General features: G+C 38.6%; 1 protein-coding gene across 5 annotated transcripts in view; it reads left to right on the top strand.

The window, feature by feature from the left end:
- MST1 (macrophage stimulating 1) overlaps positions 1-18,383 on the top strand; it is a 193,495-nt gene that overhangs the window by 69,769 nt on the left and 105,343 nt on the right. The gene's annotated exons all lie outside the window — the stretch shown is intronic.

Below are 18,383 nucleotides of genomic sequence, written 5' to 3'. Positions count from 1 at the left end.
CATTTCCAGGGACAAAATAAAATCCAGGGACATACAACAAAATCCAGGGACTGTCCCTGGAAATCAGGGACTGTTGGCAACTATGAGATAGATGCAGCTACCTCCACAGCTCCAGCTCCCACCCCAATCACATTAAAAAATCCATAATCTACAGTCAGGCTACAAGATAGCACAGAATTTGTTCAGATACCAAGGACTGTGACAAACACTTTATCACACTGTCCCAATCATTCAGAGAAAAAGGTTACAAAACAAGGATTATAAATAAAAAAATTAACTCTGCCCTCAATACTCCATGTGAACACTTACTACAATACAGGGAGAAGAAAAACATATCACGTATCCCACTAGTAGTCCAATACAACCCTGCTGTGGAAGGGATACGAAAAATCATAAGACTTACAGCTACTACTCTTAGAGGATCCCACACTCAAAAAAATCTTTCCAAAACCCCCAATCCTGGCATACAGACAACCACCTAACCTAAAGCAGAAACTGGTATATAGGAAGCTACCCCTTGAGAAAAATAACACTCAGAATGGAACCAATTGCTGCTACAAAGCTCTCTGCAAACTGTGTCAACACTTTTGTGAAAGCAGCACAGCAAATCACAATAATACATCTTATAACATTAAAGGGGCATATTCATGTATATCTGCAAATGTGGTATACATGATACATTGCACTGCATGTGAAATGGGATGCTATATTGGAGAAACAAGCCAAAAACTGCACCTTCGAATGAACTTACACAGACACTCAATCAAAAACCACTGTGAAACAAAATACTGCACCCCTGTTGGTCACCATTTCACCCATTTCACCAAACCTGACCACTCCATCCAAAACCTCAAAATCAAAATTCTCAGAGGCAACTTCAAAAACACCATGGAAAGAAAAACCTTTGAAATGAAAATGATAATGCACTTCAACCTGTTTAATTCTGGACTAAATGTGGACTCTGGATTCTTAACACATTATCAAAATTTTTGTAATGTACTGTACTTTCATTTAGTCAATTACATTGTATATTCCGCATTCTTTATACATAGGTACACAGGTAAGCCTATGTCCACACTTTTTTGTCTTTTTTTTACTTTTGTATTCCCCCTGTATATACAATTTCACATCTTTATAGATATTGATTCAATGTTGATATATAACTTTGTCAGTATATGCTCTATGTGTAAAGCTATATATTTCCCCTGTCTGTTCTCCTACACTGGACACTGTCTGCCTGTTACCTAAGCCCCCCTCATGATTTTTACGACACCTCCTCCTCTCCCTCTTCTTAGCTATTCTGTGTTTTAAGATACAATCTGTAAATTCCATTGAATTGGTCAGTATTGCTTTAGACTTGATAAAGGACGGAACTCTTCCGAAAGTTTGTCAACTTATAAATGTATAGTTAGTCCAATAAAAAAGTATCATTGCTCAATGCAATACTCCTTGTTATTTTGATATCTAAATCTCTGGACTAACACGGCTACTCCAATAAACGTATGTGTGTGTGTATATATATATATATATATATATATATATATATATATATATATATATATATATATATATATATATATATATATATATATATATATATATATATATATATATATATATATATATATATATATATATATATATATATATATATATATATATATATATATATATATATATATATTATATGGGTTTCAAGACAGAGAAAAAAACCTGAACCAAATATATCAGGATAAAAGACAGGGAATTCAGCACTCTTTTCAAAAAGTTTTTTATTTAGCTCATCAAAGTAAAGTGAGGGGTATCCCAAAAAAAGAATAAACTTGTGTGACCACAAGAGAGGACAATCTCAAGCATTTATTTAGCGAAACATATTGTTTCAAAAATACAGATACAATATGTCTATATACAATAGACCAAAAAGATGTACATACAACACAAAAAAAGTGAACACAAAGTAATAATACAAACCTGACCGGTCAGGGGTTAGCGTGAATACCTGAACTTTGTACATATACTGACATGGAATTTCTACAGGTATACCTATATTGCAGAAGATAGCTAAGTTTGCTGTCAGTTATCATGTCAGACAGAGATATCTCATTGTGTGAACAGTGAAGTAACTATATTTCACATGGAGCCTTTGTCATACTACTACACCCTGCTGCGAACGGCACCTTCAAATATAGGGTTAATTGCCGGGCAGGTATAGGAATGGGATCTAAGTAGATGCTGACATTGCGCCCAAAGAAATATGGTGTAACTATGGGCAGTACATATAAGGCATATTGTTTTATTGTGCATACCAATAAATAGAGAGATATATTAGTGAGACACACTTATCAAACTACTACACCCTGCTGCGTACGGCACCTTATTATATAAGGCTTAATGCCGTGCAGGTGTATTGATGGGATCTAAGTAGTTAATAGTGTATCTCATAATATGTACATTCGTCTGTTAATAAGCAGGAAGCAAACAGTATAGGCGTAGGCATGAAACGTAGCTCAGCAGGAATAAGTAGCAGGCAGATAGTAGCATATATTTCTGTTAGTTGCTAGACAGTCCCGTGCAAGCAGTCTTAAATGCATGAGGATGAAAAGTTCATGATAGAGATGGTAAGCATAAATGCAAAGTAGGAGACTGCATGGTAATTATGCATAGTAATGATGTTATTTCGAAACTTGTAGTTTTACCCTTGCAACCGGGTAGCAATATCCAGTTCTTATATAGATGTGCCTATTTTTCAGGCAAAAGTTATAATGGCATACGACCTGTTTCCTGCTCAGTCTCGGGACTATTAGATGGCAAGTAGTCCTTTGTGGATCCCCAAATCCATCTTACAGGAGATCCTTCAAGAGCGTTAGTTTGCAGAGCTGCTAAGTTCAGTGGCGTTCACACAAACCACATGTTCCGTGTCGGCTTGTCCAATGCCGACGCGCGTTTCACCCGCTGGGTGTGTCGGGCTTCGTCAGGGCGTAATGACGTAGGGAGCATCTCCTCTCCCTTTTAAACTTAGGAAAATCCACGCCCCTATTGAAAAGCTATAGAGCTTCATAGTGCTAAACAGGATATTTAAAAACTAACGGACTTGCTATATATTTCCCAAATTCTGGTGATATTGAAAACATAGCAAGTCTGGTTCATAACGTAAGTGAAGAATTATATACAAAAAGAAATAAAAATTATATATGTACAAAATGAGTTATAATTTGGTCATGCATGTTGTAGGGTAAATATGAGAAAATTACCAAATGAAAACTACGCTAATAGGAGCCCTACGTACAAAATACTCAGTTGAAAAAATATTATATTGCCGTTCTATAATACTTGTATAGAGATAATACTTAATTGAGTATTTTCTTATATCACTGTATGGTACATAAATATCTGAGAACGAGAGTGGGATTAAGATGACATTTATGCCTTACAGAAAGCAGGCCATGTCTATCCTGTCATTTAACCCATTGGGTATCTGGGTTTGTAGGATCGTGATCCACCTACATTCCTTCTGGAGGAGGACTTTGTCGTTGTCACCCCCTCTGTTATTGGTAATACCTCTGTCAATACCAATGAATGAGAGGGAGTCAGGGTTGCAGGCATGAGTTTCTTCAAAATGTTTTGCCACATTACTCTTGGGATTTTTATATTTAATGTCATCCCTATGTTCAGTTATCCTATCCTTTATGGCTCTCCTGGTCTTACCCACGTAAAAACGTGGGCAACTACAGGAGAGGAGGTAAATAACCCCTTCGGTACTGCATGTAATGTGGTGTTTTAATTTATACATTTTGCCTGTGTGGGTGGAAAACACCGGTCAGGTTTGTATTATTACTTTGTGTTCACTTTTTTTGTGTTGTATGTACATCTTTTTGGTCTATTGTATATAGACATATTGTATCTGTATTTTTGAAACAATATGTTTCGCTAAATAAATGCTTGAGATTGTCCTCTCTTGTGGTCACACAAGTTTATTCTTTTTTTGGGATACCCCTCACTTTACTTTGATGAGCTAAATAAAAAACTTTTTGAAAAGAGTGCTGAATTCCCTGTCTTTTATCCTGATATATTTGGTTCAGGTTTTTTTCTCTGTCTTGAAACCCATATAATTTACTTTAAGGGTCTGCACCACATTTAAGTCATATTTAGGCCATACCGGTATTTGTCTATGAACTGGTGGGTCACTACTTATTAGCTCCTAGCAGTTGCGTCCCCTCCGCCATTTCCCCTATTTTTCAAATTACAGTACCTATATTACTGGGTCTTATGACCAAGCTATAGGTTTCCGGAGAGGTGACCTTTTACTGCTATTACTAACTTTTTCAAGAGTTTACAACTCTTGGGTGTATCCTATACTTGCGTGGCCACAGGAGACAGAGAAATATTTGGCATTTAAGCCCCTTTTTGTCAATTATATCACTGATATGGCTTTCACACTATCTGATGAGAATTGGGAGGCAGAGCTAACAGCATCTCTGTCTTTGTCAGGTCTGGAAGAGAGTCAGGTAGAGAATAATGCACCAGTCAATATATATGGGGCATTTAAGAACTACAAAAAACTCTTAGTGAAACAGGTCAAACTCAGGGCCGAAACTTCCAGTCTAGAGAACTATATCAAAAATAGTATCATACCTAGGGGTCTACGATTGAGATTAGACCCCGGCACCAATCTTAGGGAAGATGAAGGAGGAGAAGCATTTATGGAGGACTGGAATTCCAGCCTGACAGAGTGCTCCATCATTTTGATGGGTAAAATGGTTAAACGTAATAAAGAAAGATTGGACAAGACAATTACACAGGCAGAGGAATGCCTAAAAGTAGTAAACACATTTTCTAACAATCATAACTTTGCAAAACTTAATGAGGAAATTAAAGAACAGATTGCTAGGTTACAAAATGACATTAAATTAAGGAAAGGCAGGAAACTGTCCAGAGATAATGATGATTATAAGAATAACAAAGTTTACAACTACCTTGCAGTAAGGGGGACTTATGATTCTGGCACAGATGTGTCTGATGTAGAATCAGATCACCATAGATCAGCAACAGAAAAATCACATGATTTTTTAGGGGAAGGAGGAGAGGAGGTAGGAAGAGAAGGTGGAGGAGGGAAAAATTCAGACTCACGAGAGAGGAGATATCCCTCCAGACAACGGAGGCAACAACAGAATCGGGGGAATTTTGTGAGGGGCAGACCCCAGCGATTCCGGGGACGCAGGGGATACTAAAAACAGCTGAAGAAGGCCTTCAGATAATAAATTTATCCTCTTTTAAGTTAAACCTCGCTCATATAGAGGTACTTAAAAAAGGTCTTTCTTTCTGCCCCTCGAACAACCTAGATAAGTTCAATTTCATAAAAGACCTCCATTTGTTTGCCCGAAAAATTGTGTTGTCACAATTAATGAAGGGCAAAAGCAAACACCTAGTGGACGATGTCGCCATTACTATGGAGGACAAGACCACTTTAGAAAACCTACAAAGCCTATTAGAGGAAAATGAAGGAAGCCAATATGCTTCTACCCAGATCAAGGATCTTCCTCACTACAATAAAACCACCTCCAATTTTAAAGCAAAATCTAAGTATATGCCGCAACTATCAATGGTGCCAGCTGTCAATATTTTTGTAAGAGAAGTTGAGAAAGAGGTGAATCGACTGTCCTTTACAGGAATTGTTGATGATAATTTAACAAAACCAGAACGCAAAGCACTCACCGACCTCATCACGGCAAAAGGGTTTGTGATCAAGCCCGCGGACAAAGGTGGAAACCTAGTCCTGTGGGATGAGAACCTATATGTCCTAGAGGTAAAACGCCAACTTCTGAATAAGAAGCATTACAAAGCATTGACATTTAATCCAACATCTTCCCTACAATTTAAACTTTTCAATATATTGAAAAGAGCAAAGAATGATGGCTTGATCACTACTCATGAACAGAAATATCTTTACCCTGAACATCCAATAACACCTGTCTTCTATTGTATTCCTAAAATACATAAGAATGCTAACCATCCGCCTGGCCGTCCAATAATTGCCGGCATTGGCAGCCTAACTGAAAACTTAGGCAACTATGTAGACTACTTCCTTAGGCCATTTCTGAGTACACTACCATCTTACATCCTGGACACGGCAGACTTCTTAAGAAAAATTGATAACCTGTCAGTCCCTCCAGGTGCCATCATGGCCTGTCTAGATGTGGAAGGACTTTATTCGTCCATCCCTCACAATGTCGGTTTGAAGGCATGCCATCACTTTCTTGCAATGAGAGGCACACAAACACAACAGCACACTGATTTTGTCATGGAACTGTTAGAGTTCATTTTGACGAATAATGTGTTTCTCTTTGACAACAAAGTGTATGTTCAACAGCAGGGGACAGCTATGGGGGCGACATGTGCCCCCACATATGCTTGCCTCCACTTGGGAGCCTGGGAGATGGAAGATGTATATCAGAGCCCTCTCTTTGAGGAAAACATCCACATGTGGCTTCGATATGTGGATGATATTTTCCTCATATGGGAGGGCTCAGAAACAAGTCTTTCTACTTTTGTAGAAACTCTGAATAAAAATGATAGAAATATTTATCTCACACTGCAAAGCAGCAAGAAGGAAATATCCTTTCTGGATATTAAGATTATTCTCAATCAGGGCTCTGTTGTGACTGAGAACTTTCGAAAAACCACTGCAACCAATAGCTTGCTTCTTGCGACAAGCCATCATCCCGACCATTTGAAGAAGGGGATACCTAAGGGGCAATTCCTTAGACTCCGTCGTAACTGCTCCACAAAAACAAAATACTATGAACATGCCAAAGAGATGCACCAACGGTTTCTAAATAGGGGGTATTCAAAAAGAGTTGTTAACAGAGCTCTAAATGAAGCAGCTAATTCGAACAGAGAACAACTTCTTGTACCCAAGCAAAAAGCTAAACAGGGTCCAATTAGACTAATAGCGGACTATAATTGTCACTGGAAAACCCTGAGAAGGATACTGCAAAAAAACTGGCACGTTCTAACGAGTGATGAAGGGGTATCTAGAGAAGTAGGAGACTACCCCACAATCACTGCCAGAAGAGCACCAAATTTGAGAGACAAACTCGTGAGAAGTCAATATACGTCACTCAGAAAACAAACAGATTGGCTTACCACACACAGGTCCACTGGAAATCATCCCTGTGGGCGATGTGTGGCGTGCAAATACATGGCAAAAACTAAAGTGTTTTCCACCCACACAGGCAAAATGTATAAATTAAAACACCACATTACATGCAGTACCGAAGGGGTTATTTACCTCCTCTCCTGTAGTTGCCCACGTTTTTACGTGGGTAAGACCAGGAGAGCCATAAAGGATAGGATAACTGAACATAGGGATGACATTAAATATAAAAATCCCAAGAGTAATGTGGCAAAACATTTTGAAGAAACTCATGCCTGCAACCCTGACTCCCTCTCATTCATTGGTATTGACAGAGGTATTACCAATAACAGAGGGGGTGACAACGACAAAGTCCTCCTCCAGAAGGAATGTAGGTGGATCACGATCCTACAAACCCAGATACCCAATGGGTTAAATGACAGGATAGACATGGCCTGCTTTCTGTAAGGCATAAATGTCATCTTAATCCCACTCTCGTTCTCAGATATTTATGTACCATACAGTGATATAAGAAAATACTCAATTAAGTATTATCTCTATACAAGTATTATAGAACGGCAATATAATATTTTTTCAACTGAGTATTTTGTACGTAGGGCTCCTATTAGCGTAGTTTTCATTTGGTAATTTTCTCATATTTACCCTACAACATGCATGACCAAATTATAACTCATTTTGTACATATATAATTTTTATTTCTTTTTGTATATAATTCTTCACTTACGTTATGAACCAGACTTGCTATGTTTTCAATATCACCAGAATTTGGGAAATATATAGCAAGTCCGTTAGTTTTTAAATATCCTGTTTAGCACTATGAAGCTCTATAGCTTTTCAATAGGGGCGTGGATTTTCCTAAGTTTAAAAGGGAGAGGAGATGCTCCCTACGTCATTACGCCCTGACGAAGCCCGACACACCCAGCGGGTGAAACGCGCGTCGGCATTGGACAAGCCGACACGGAACATGTGGTTTGTGTGAACGCCACTGAACTTAGCAGCTCTGCAAACTAACGCTCTTGAAGGATCTCCTGTAAGATGGATTTGGGGATCCACAAAGGACTACTTGCCATCTAATAGTCCCGAGACTGAGCAGGAAACAGGTCGTATGCCATTATAACTTTTGCCTGAAAAATAGGCACATCTATATAAGAACTGGATATTGCTACCCGGTTGCAAGGGTAAAACTACAAGTTTCGAAATAACATCATTACTATGCATAATTACCATGCAGTCTCCTACTTTGCATTTATGCTTACCATCTCTATCATGAACTTTTCATCCTCATGCATTTAAGACTGCTTGCACGGGACTGTCTAGCAACTAACAGAAATATATGCTACTATCTGCCTGCTACTTATTCCTGCTGAGCTACGTTTCATGCCTACGCCTATACTGTTTGCTTCCTGCTTATTAACAGACGAATGTACATATTATGAGATACACTATTAACTACTTAGATCCCATCAATACACCTGCACGGCATTAAGCCTTATATAATAAGGTGCCGTACGCAGCAGGGTGTAGTAGTTTGATAAGTGTGTCTCACTAATATATCTCTCTATTTATTGGTATGCACAATAAAACAATATGCCTTATATGTACTGCCCATAGTTACACCATATTTCTTTGGGCGCAATGTCAGCATCTACTTAGATCCCATTCCTATACCTGCCCGGCAATTAACCCTATATTTGAAGGTGCCGTTCGCAGCAGGGTGTAGTAGTATGACAAAGGCTCCATGTGAAATATAGTTACTTCACTGTTCACACAATGAGATATCTCTGTCTGACATGATAACTGACAGCAAACTTAGCTATCTTCTGCAATATAGGTATACCTGTAGAAATTCCATGTCAGTATATGTACAAAGTTCAGGTATTCACGCTAACCCCTGACCGGTCAGGTTTGTATTATTACTTTGTGTTCACTTTTTTTGTGTTGTATGTACATCTTTTTGGTCTATTGTATATAGACATATTGTATCTGTATTTTTGAAACAATATGTTTCGCTAAATAAATGCTTGAGATTGTCCTCTCTTGTGGTCACACAAGTTTATTCTTTTTTTGGGATACCCCTCACTTTACTTTGATGAGCTAAATAAAAAACTTTTTGAAAAGAGTGCTGAATTCCCTGTCTTTTATCCTGATATATTTGGTTCAGGTTTTTTTCTCTGTCTTGAAACCCATATAATTTACTTTAAGGGTCTGCACCACATTTAAGTCATATTTAGGCCATACCGGTATTTGTCTATGAACTGGTGGGTCACTACTTATTAGCTCCTAGCAGTTGCGTCCCCTCCGCCATTTCCCCTATATATATATATATATATATATATATATATATATATATATATATATATATATATATATATATATATATATATATATATATATAATATTATTATTATGTATTTATCAAGCTTTTGTCTCTCATTGATATCTGTTATTTTATTTAAAGTAAATTGTTGTGTTAATTTAATAAAATGTAAGTGCTTTAAATGCATGCCGTTTTTTTGAGTTTTGTTCTCTGTCAAGTTCCACACTCGGTACTCTAATAGTTTTTGAGCTCCTAATTTTTTAGGACTATTTGTGTGTTTTGGAGAGTGCTGAAATCCCTATCTTTATATATAAGGACTACTAATCCTTATTTCCTTTCTTTTATTTTGCACATAAAGGAACCAACCATGATGATCATGCGATTAACATCAAGGTGGGTGTTCTTGGTCAGGAGTTGCAGAGCCCCCCAGCAGCCTCTTTAAACTGGCTGCTCTGACTCATTATTCTCAGACGGTATCATGTGTCCCAGCAGCAGGAGCCTCCATGATTGGTGGAGTCTGGGACCCCAGTTTAAATAGAATCCTGGAGGCTCCTGCTGCTGGGACACGATATCGTCTGAGAATGATGGGAGTCAGAGAAGCCAGTTTAAAGAGCCTGCTGTTCTGTTTGTACTGGGACTCCCAGTGAATGTCTTAGCAGCCAGGGGGTCTGCATGCTGAGACCACCCAGGGGAGAGTGAAGGGTTAAAACAGGCTCTCTGCAGGGAATGGATCTTGGAGAGCTGGTAACAATTCTGCCCTGCTTGTACTCAGGTGGAATTCAGTCCTGCTTCACTACAGATATATATTTTATTTCTGCGTGCTGATGGGCAGTACATGAAAAGTGCTGCCCATGCTGTATGGATCATTGGTGTGCTGCAGGGGGGGATATCCAGTGAGGGAGGGATTATAAAAAACTGCCCTGACTAGTTAATTGGTGTCTGTAATAAAGAAAAGTACAGGGCAGCACTTTTCGTGTACTGCATCCACTACCCTCTCAGTAAAGAGAGTGTTTTTTTTAATTTGAAATGTACCTTGGTGTCAAGTCCTTCACTAAGGTCTGTACCTTGTAATGTCCACCACAACCTTGGGGCTAGATTTATCAAGCTGAGGCAGACAGGGGCGCATATACGCACCCCTGCCCGCTGCATCTTGCCTCTGGTGGGGCGAATTTCCCCAGAGGAATTGTATAGCATTCTTGCTGTCATACAGTGAGACTGATACCAGGAAAACAAAGACAATTTAATACAATACAATTTTAAACAACTTTTCAATTTACTTCTATCTTAATCATGAAAGAAAAAAAATGTGTTTCATATCCCTTTAAAACATCCCTTTATTCCATCTTCTTAAAAACATTTAACATCCATAAAAGAAATTCTGGGGTTGGAGGTGCTTTACAAATTCAGCACAAGAATGCACATCAGTAATCAGAGTTCATTTGTGCTTTCTATCCGCTAGATTTAGAGTTTTGTCGGTAAAAACCTGCGGCTCTAACGCTCCTTTTTTTCCAGCACTTTCTTAAGCCAACGCTGGTATTACAAGTTTTCTGAATGGCTGCGTTGGCATCAGAAAAGTGAGCGTTGAGCATAATTTAGCTCCACTTCAACCCTCAATACCAGCGTTGCTTACGGTAGCGGTAAGCTGGAAAAATGTGCTTGTGCACGATATCCCCATAGGAAACGATGGGGCTGAGCTGGCTGGAAAAAAAAACTAACACCTGCAAAAAAGCAGCGTTAAGCTCCTAACGCAGCCCCATTGTTTCCTATGGGGAAACAGTTTCTAAGTCTACACCTAACACCCTAACATGAACCCCGAGTCTAAACACCCCTAACCTTACACTTATTAACCCATAATCTGCCTCCCCTGCTATCGCTGACACCTACATTATATTATTAACCCCTAATCTTCCACTCCGGACACCGCCGCCACCTTCATTATAGCTATGAACCCCTAATCTGCTGTCCCTAACATCGCCGACACCTACCTACACTTATTAACCCCTAATCTGCCGACCGGACATCGCCGTCACTATAATAAATGTATTAACCCCTAAACCGCCGCACTCCCGCCTCTCAAACACTATAATAAATTTTATTAACCCCCTAATCTGCCCTCCCTAACATCGCCGCCACCTACCTACAATTATTAACCCCTAATCTCCCGCCCCCAACGTCGCCACTACTATAATAAAGTTATTAACCCCTAAACCTAACACCTCCCTAAGTTAAATATAATTTAAATAAAACAAACAAATTACTATCATTAAATAAATTATTCCTATTTAAAACTAAATACTTACCTATCAAATAAACCCTAATATAGCTACAATATAACTAATAGTTACATTGTAGCTATTTTAGGATTTATATTTATTTTACAGGCAACTTTGTATTTATTTTAACTAGGTACAATAGCTATTAAATAGTTAATAACTATTTTTAATAGCTACCTAGTTAAAATAATTACAAAATTACCTGTAAAATAAATCCTAACCTAAGTTACAAATACACCTAACACTACACTATCAATAAATTAATTAAATAAATTACCTACAATTATCTAAACTAAAATGCAATTCAATAAACTAAACTATAATACAAAAAAAACAGTAAATTACAAAAAATAAAAAAATATTACAAGAATTTTAATCTAATTACACCTAATCTAAACCCCGTAATAAAATAAAAAAGCCCCCCAAAATAATAAAATGCCCTACCCTATACTAAATTACAAAGTAATCCGCTCTTTTACCAGCCCTTAAAATGGCTTTTTGCGGGGCATTGCCCCAAAGTAATCAGCTCTTTTACCTGTAAAAAAAAACCCCAAATACAATCCCACACACCCCTACTCTAAAACCCACCCAATCCCCCTTAAAAAAAACTAACACTACCCCCCTGAAGATCACTCTACCTTGAGCCGTCTTCAGCCAGCCGGCCATCGATGGGACAGAAGAGGACATCCGGACCGGCAGAAGTCTTCATCCGATCGGGGCAGAAGAGGTCCTCCAAGCTGCAGATGTCTTCATCCGATCGGGGCAGAAGAGGTCCTCCAAGCGGCAGATGTCTTCATCCGATCGGGGCAGAAGAGGTCCTCCAAGCGGCAGATGTCTTCATCCGATCGAGGCAGAAGAGGTCCTCTAAGCGGCAGATGTCTTCATCCAAGCGACATCTTCAATCAACCGGAGCGGAGCCATCTTGAATCCAGCCGACGCGGAGCCATCCTCTTCTTCCGATGTTCTAACATCGAATGAAGGTACCTTTTAAATGACGTCATCCAAGATGGTGTCTCTCGAATTCCGATTGGCTGATAGGATTCTATCAGCCAATTGGAATTAAGGTAGGAAATACTACCTTAACTAATACTAATATTAGTTATATTGTAGCTATATTAGGGTTTATTTTATAGGTAAGTATTTAGTTTTAAATAGGATTAATTTATTTAATGATAGTAATTTTAGTTAGTTTTATTTAAATTATATTTAACTTAGGGGGGTGTTAGGGTTAGACCTAGGTTTAGGGGTTAATAACTTTATTATAGTAGCGGTGACGTTGTGGGTGGGAGATTAGGGGTTAATAATGGTAGGTGGCGGCGACGTTGGGGGGGTAGATTAGGGGTTAATAAAATGTATTATAGTGTTTGCGAGGCGGGAGTGTGGCGGTTTAGGGGTTAATACATTTATTATAGTGGCGGCGATGTCCGGTCGGCAGATTAGGGGTTAATAAGTGTAGGTAGGTGGCAGCGACATGGGGGGGCAGATTAGGGGTTAATAAATATAATGTAGGTGTCGGCGATGTTAGGGGCAACAGATTAGGGGTTCATAGCTATAATGTAGGTGGCGGCGATGTCCGGTCGGCAGATTAGGGGTTAAATAATTTTTAATATAGTGTTTGCGATGTGGGGGGGCCTCGGTTTAGGGGTTCATAGGTAGTTTATGGGTGTTAGTGTACTTTTATAGCACTTTAGTTAAGAGCTTTATGTTCCGGCGTTAGCCAATAAAACTCTTAACTACTGACTTTTTTATGCGGTAGGAGTCTTGGCGGTAGAGACTGTACCGCTCACTTCTTCCAAGACTTGTAATACCGGCGTTAGGCAAATCCGAAAAGATAGGATACACAATTGACGTAAGGGGATTTGCGGTAGCCTCGAGTAGACAGCAGGATCCAAATGACCTATGTTAATCTGAAACTGTCTGGTAATTGGCCCAGATAAAATACATACATTATATTATATAAATGTTTTTATTGTATAATTAGATGCCTTCCAACATTTCCCGTGGATGGGGAGGCTGGTGGCTCAGACAGGAAGACCAGGGGACAAAATGGCAGTAGACTGGGGGTGGAGTCATATCACATTTTGGGCAGCGTTTTTGAGGAGAGGTTGGATCTGTAAAAGGGAGTATGAAAATCAGGGTTGTCGCTGATTGGTCCTTCTTTTATTATGTTCTAAGGAGCTTATGGGAGGAACCATAGTCAGAGCTCTAAAACTGTTAACCTTTTAACTCTGTTATGACGTTCTATTTCGTCCTAACCAAGCTGGGCTTTAGCGCTGTTAGGACAAAATAGAACATCCTAACCGTTTGGCTGTCCTGAAGCCAGCAGAGGTTCCAGGATGCGATCGCAGGCTGGAGGGCGTGCCTAGATTCATAGGGACGCCCTCCTGACCAGATCCCGTCATTAAAATCTCAAGATCATGGGATTTTAATTTGTTTACATTGGAACATTGGTCCGATGTAGACAAATTAACCCTGTCATCAAAGGGTTAAAATCCCAGAAACTGCGGGACAGGTAAGAGTTCTAATCTATTTAGTAATGATAGATTAATAGTGGCCTCAATAAGTAATAATGGGTCTTTAAGGGACAGTTGACATATTTAAATTGTTATAGAAAATGTAATTCTACTGCATTTAGTGGTCATTTTTTAAATTTCAAAATAAATCTTTCAAAACTAGCGTGCATATTTCTACCAGTAAAAATTATGCTAAGCCAACATAGAAAACCAGGATTGTAATGTACACAAAATGCCAGATGTTAAAATGGAGCTTTTTTGTATTAAACAAGCATCAAAATACTTTATTATAGAACGCTGTAGGATGATTTAGAAATAAAATAAACATTGGGTGGTTCTAATAGATCTGAAAACTAAGCTTTTTATTTCATATAGATTTTTCATCTTCACAATTTCCCAATAGCAAAGAAACAATAGCAGAAATGCTCCAGAGTTTTTCTTAAATGGACATTATGTTTATAATAATATTAGAGCATGGATACATAAATATCTGTTCCTCACTGGCTGGCAGGGTCAATTCCCACAGGAAAAATTGGTTTATTCAGCATACTGACATTAAAAGGATACTGAACCCAATTTTTTTTTTCTTTCATGATTCAGATACAGCATGTAATTTTATTCAACGTTCTACTTTACTCCTGTTATCAATTTTTCTTCGTTCTCTTGGTATCTTTATTTATTTGAAAAAGCAGGAATGTAAGCTTACAAGCCGGCTATATTTGGTTCAGCACCTGGGTACAACTTGCTGATTGGTGGCTAAATGTACCCACCAATCGGCAAGCATTATCCAGGGTGCTGAACCAAAAATGGGCTGACTCGTAAGCTTACATTCCTGCTTTTTCAAATAAAGATACCAAGAGAACGAAGAAAAATTGATAATATGCGTAAATTAGAAAATTGCTTAAAATAACATGCTCTATCTGAATCGTGAAAGAAAAAAATTGGGTTCAGTATCCCGTTTAATTAAAAAAAAATGCACTTTTGTACATTTTAAAATACTCTTAGCGCCGTTATGCCGTTCTATTAGAACGTCATAACGGTTTGTAGCTCCTGTGCCCCCTCCGTTATTTTTTTTGTTATGGATCCGGTTGAGGGATGTGCCTAGCACCTCAGGCACTACCCCAGGATCCAATCTGCATGGAGGGGGTGTATTGATTGTGCCCTGTAACACTGTAACAGCCAATAAGTGGAATCATTGGCTGTTACAAGTGTATCTGCTTCCCTCAGTGCGATATGAGAGAGAGGAAGACAGTTTAGCGTTTGTGGTGTGCTGTAGAAAGCTAGAGAGGGGGGAAAAAAATAAATTATATATATATATATATATATATATATATATATATATATATATATATATATATATATATATATACATAAATAATAAAAAAAAAATTGCTGCTGATCACAGAGCTGCTACTGTGATCAGCCTAATATAACTTGGTTAGCCTGTTAGGGCTTTGATCAGTGCTGATCAAAAGCTTTTTGGGTTTATTTGTGGGGGTTACAAATATATATATATATATATATATATATATATATATATATATATATATAATTTTGCTGCTAATCACTGAGCTGCTACTGTGATCAGCCTGTCAGGGCTTTGATCAGTGCCCTAAAGTTTATTTGTGGGGATCTTTAGTTATTGTTAACCCCTTCCCTGCTGTTCCCAATCACTACCCTTCCCAGTGCTTTTCTATTTTATTTTTTTAGTTTATATATATATCTCTATATCTATATCTCTATATAATACAAAAAAAAATATATATATATTCTGAGGGAATAGGGTGGGTGGGAATAGGTGGGTGGTAATTGAGAGGTGATTTAGTGGGATTTTGGGGGAGGTGAAGTGGGAATTTGTATTGAAAAAAAATCCCTTTTGGCACGCTATTCAGCAGAAGAGGCTTATGCCATTCTTGCCTGAAGATTCAGGGAGTGAAACCCTCTCTGCTCTGTCTGACAGCGCAACCCTTTACGGCATCAGATATAGAGCCCCTGAGTGATTCATCTAATGCTGGTGCTCCCTGCCCGCCACCTAAAAGGAGGCATCTCACAAATGAACACAATTGGCTGCCCCCAAATTTTACTGCCCCAGAAATGCCAGAGTTTACAGAGACTCCTGGCATCACAAGTGATGTTCTAGTATGTGAGCCAATAAACTATCTCTCCCTGATTCTGACAGATACCATGTTTGAGCATATAGTTTATATGCCAGCCAGTATCTGTCCAAAAACCCCCAATCTCTGTATGTCAGAAAAAATACCTGGCACCCCACTGACATACCGGAGATTAAAACGTTTTGGGCCCTGACATTAGTAATGGGGATTGTGAAGAAACCAAGCATACAATCATACTGGAGCCAGAACCCCATCCTGGCTACCCCTCTTTTTCCAGGGGTTATGAAGAGGGACAGATATGAGCAGTTGCTGCGGTTTCTCCATTTTAATGATAATACCCAGTGCCCCCCCAGAAATCTACAAAAAATCAGGCACAGGGAAACCTTATACTTTTTTGGAATTTGTGTTAAATGTAACATCTGATATTTTGTTTAACCCGATCCCTAATCCTTCCACTGTTCAATCTGAAAATGTTGAACGACTCTGCGGCAGGCATTTTCCCACTAGGATCCCCCCCACTGCCAGCAAAAAAACACCCCAGAAAAGATGCAGAGTCTGCTATAAAAAAGAGTGAGGAAGGATTTTAGTTACCATTACCCTGACTGCCCCTCTCTACCTGACCTCTGTATCACTAATTGCTTTCGAATATATCACACAGAGCTAAACTTTTAATTTGAAAGCAATCTGTATGTGTTCCTAATTTATTTTATTTTATTATTCTGTATTCCTAACTTCATAAATCCCCTGACCTTGTCCTGCCCCTTTATATGTTAAGCCCATCTACTCTAAGGCCATAAGTTATACAAAACAACTAAAATACTCCTTTTAGAATATCCTGAGTTATCCACTTTTGCAAATGATATGTCATGAGGGGGGTCATTTTCATTCCTGGGCTGCCATACTGTCTCAAAGGCAACATAGGTCCAGAAAATCAATGTGCCAAATTTCCATGTAAATGGGCAGACCCTATATTGGGCCCTGTAACTTCCTGAAACCCCATAAAACCTGTGCATGGGTGGTATTGTTGTACTCATGGGAGATCACTGAACACAAATATGGGTGTATTATAGCAGTAAAACATATAAGGATGATGATCCAAATAGAAAAAAAGCAGTGTTTGTGTGAAAAAAGCAAATAAAAAAAATATGACCACTAAATTTGACCAGGTTTTGTGACTACGTGGCTACAAAAAAAGACTAAACATAGTCCTTTTTCAATACCCTGGGTTGTCTACTTTTGCAAATGGTATGCCATGATGGGGTAATTCTTATTCCTGCGCTGCCATACTGTCTCAAAGGCAACATAGGTCCAGAAAATCAATGTGCCAAATTTCCATGCAAATTGGCAGACCCTATATTGGACGCTGTAACTTCCTGAAAACCACATAAAACCTGTGCATAGGGGGTATTGTTGTACTCATGGGACATCGCTGAACATGGGTGTATTATAGCAGTAAAACATAAAAGGATGATATAAACAGCAAAAAGGCAGTGTTTTTGTGATAAACTAAAAATAAAATATGAACATTACCTTTGGCCAGATGTTGTGACTAAGTGGCTACAAACAAAGACTAAACATAGTCCTTTTTCAATACCCTGGGTTGTCTACTTTTATAAATGGTATGCCATGATGGGGTAATTTTCATTCCTGGGCTGCCATACTGTCTCAAAGAGGACATAGGCTCAGAAAATGAATGTGCCAAATTTCCATGTAAATGGGGAGATCCTATATTTGGCCCTGTAACTTCTGTAAACCCCACAAAACCTGTACATGATTAGTACTGTTGTACTCGTATGACATTGACAAACACAAATATGTGTGTTTTATAGCAGCAAAACATAAAAGGTTGATGACAGAAACGGCCAAAGTGCAGTGTTTGTGCAACAAACACATAAAAAAAATGAGCACTACATTTTACCAGATGTTATGCCAAAAAGATGTGACATGGCCCTTTTGGAATACCCGGGGGTGTCTTCTTTTGAAAATGGTATGCCATTATGGGGTAATTTTCAT

The sequence above is a fragment of the Bombina bombina genome, chromosome 7 (assembly GCF_027579735.1).
Source record: "Bombina bombina isolate aBomBom1 chromosome 7, aBomBom1.pri, whole genome shotgun sequence".
NCBI lineage: Eukaryota > Metazoa > Chordata > Amphibia > Anura > Bombinatoridae > Bombina > Bombina bombina.
The sequence above is the reverse complement of the archived record's forward strand: the minus strand, read 5'-3'. Positions and strand labels throughout refer to the sequence as shown.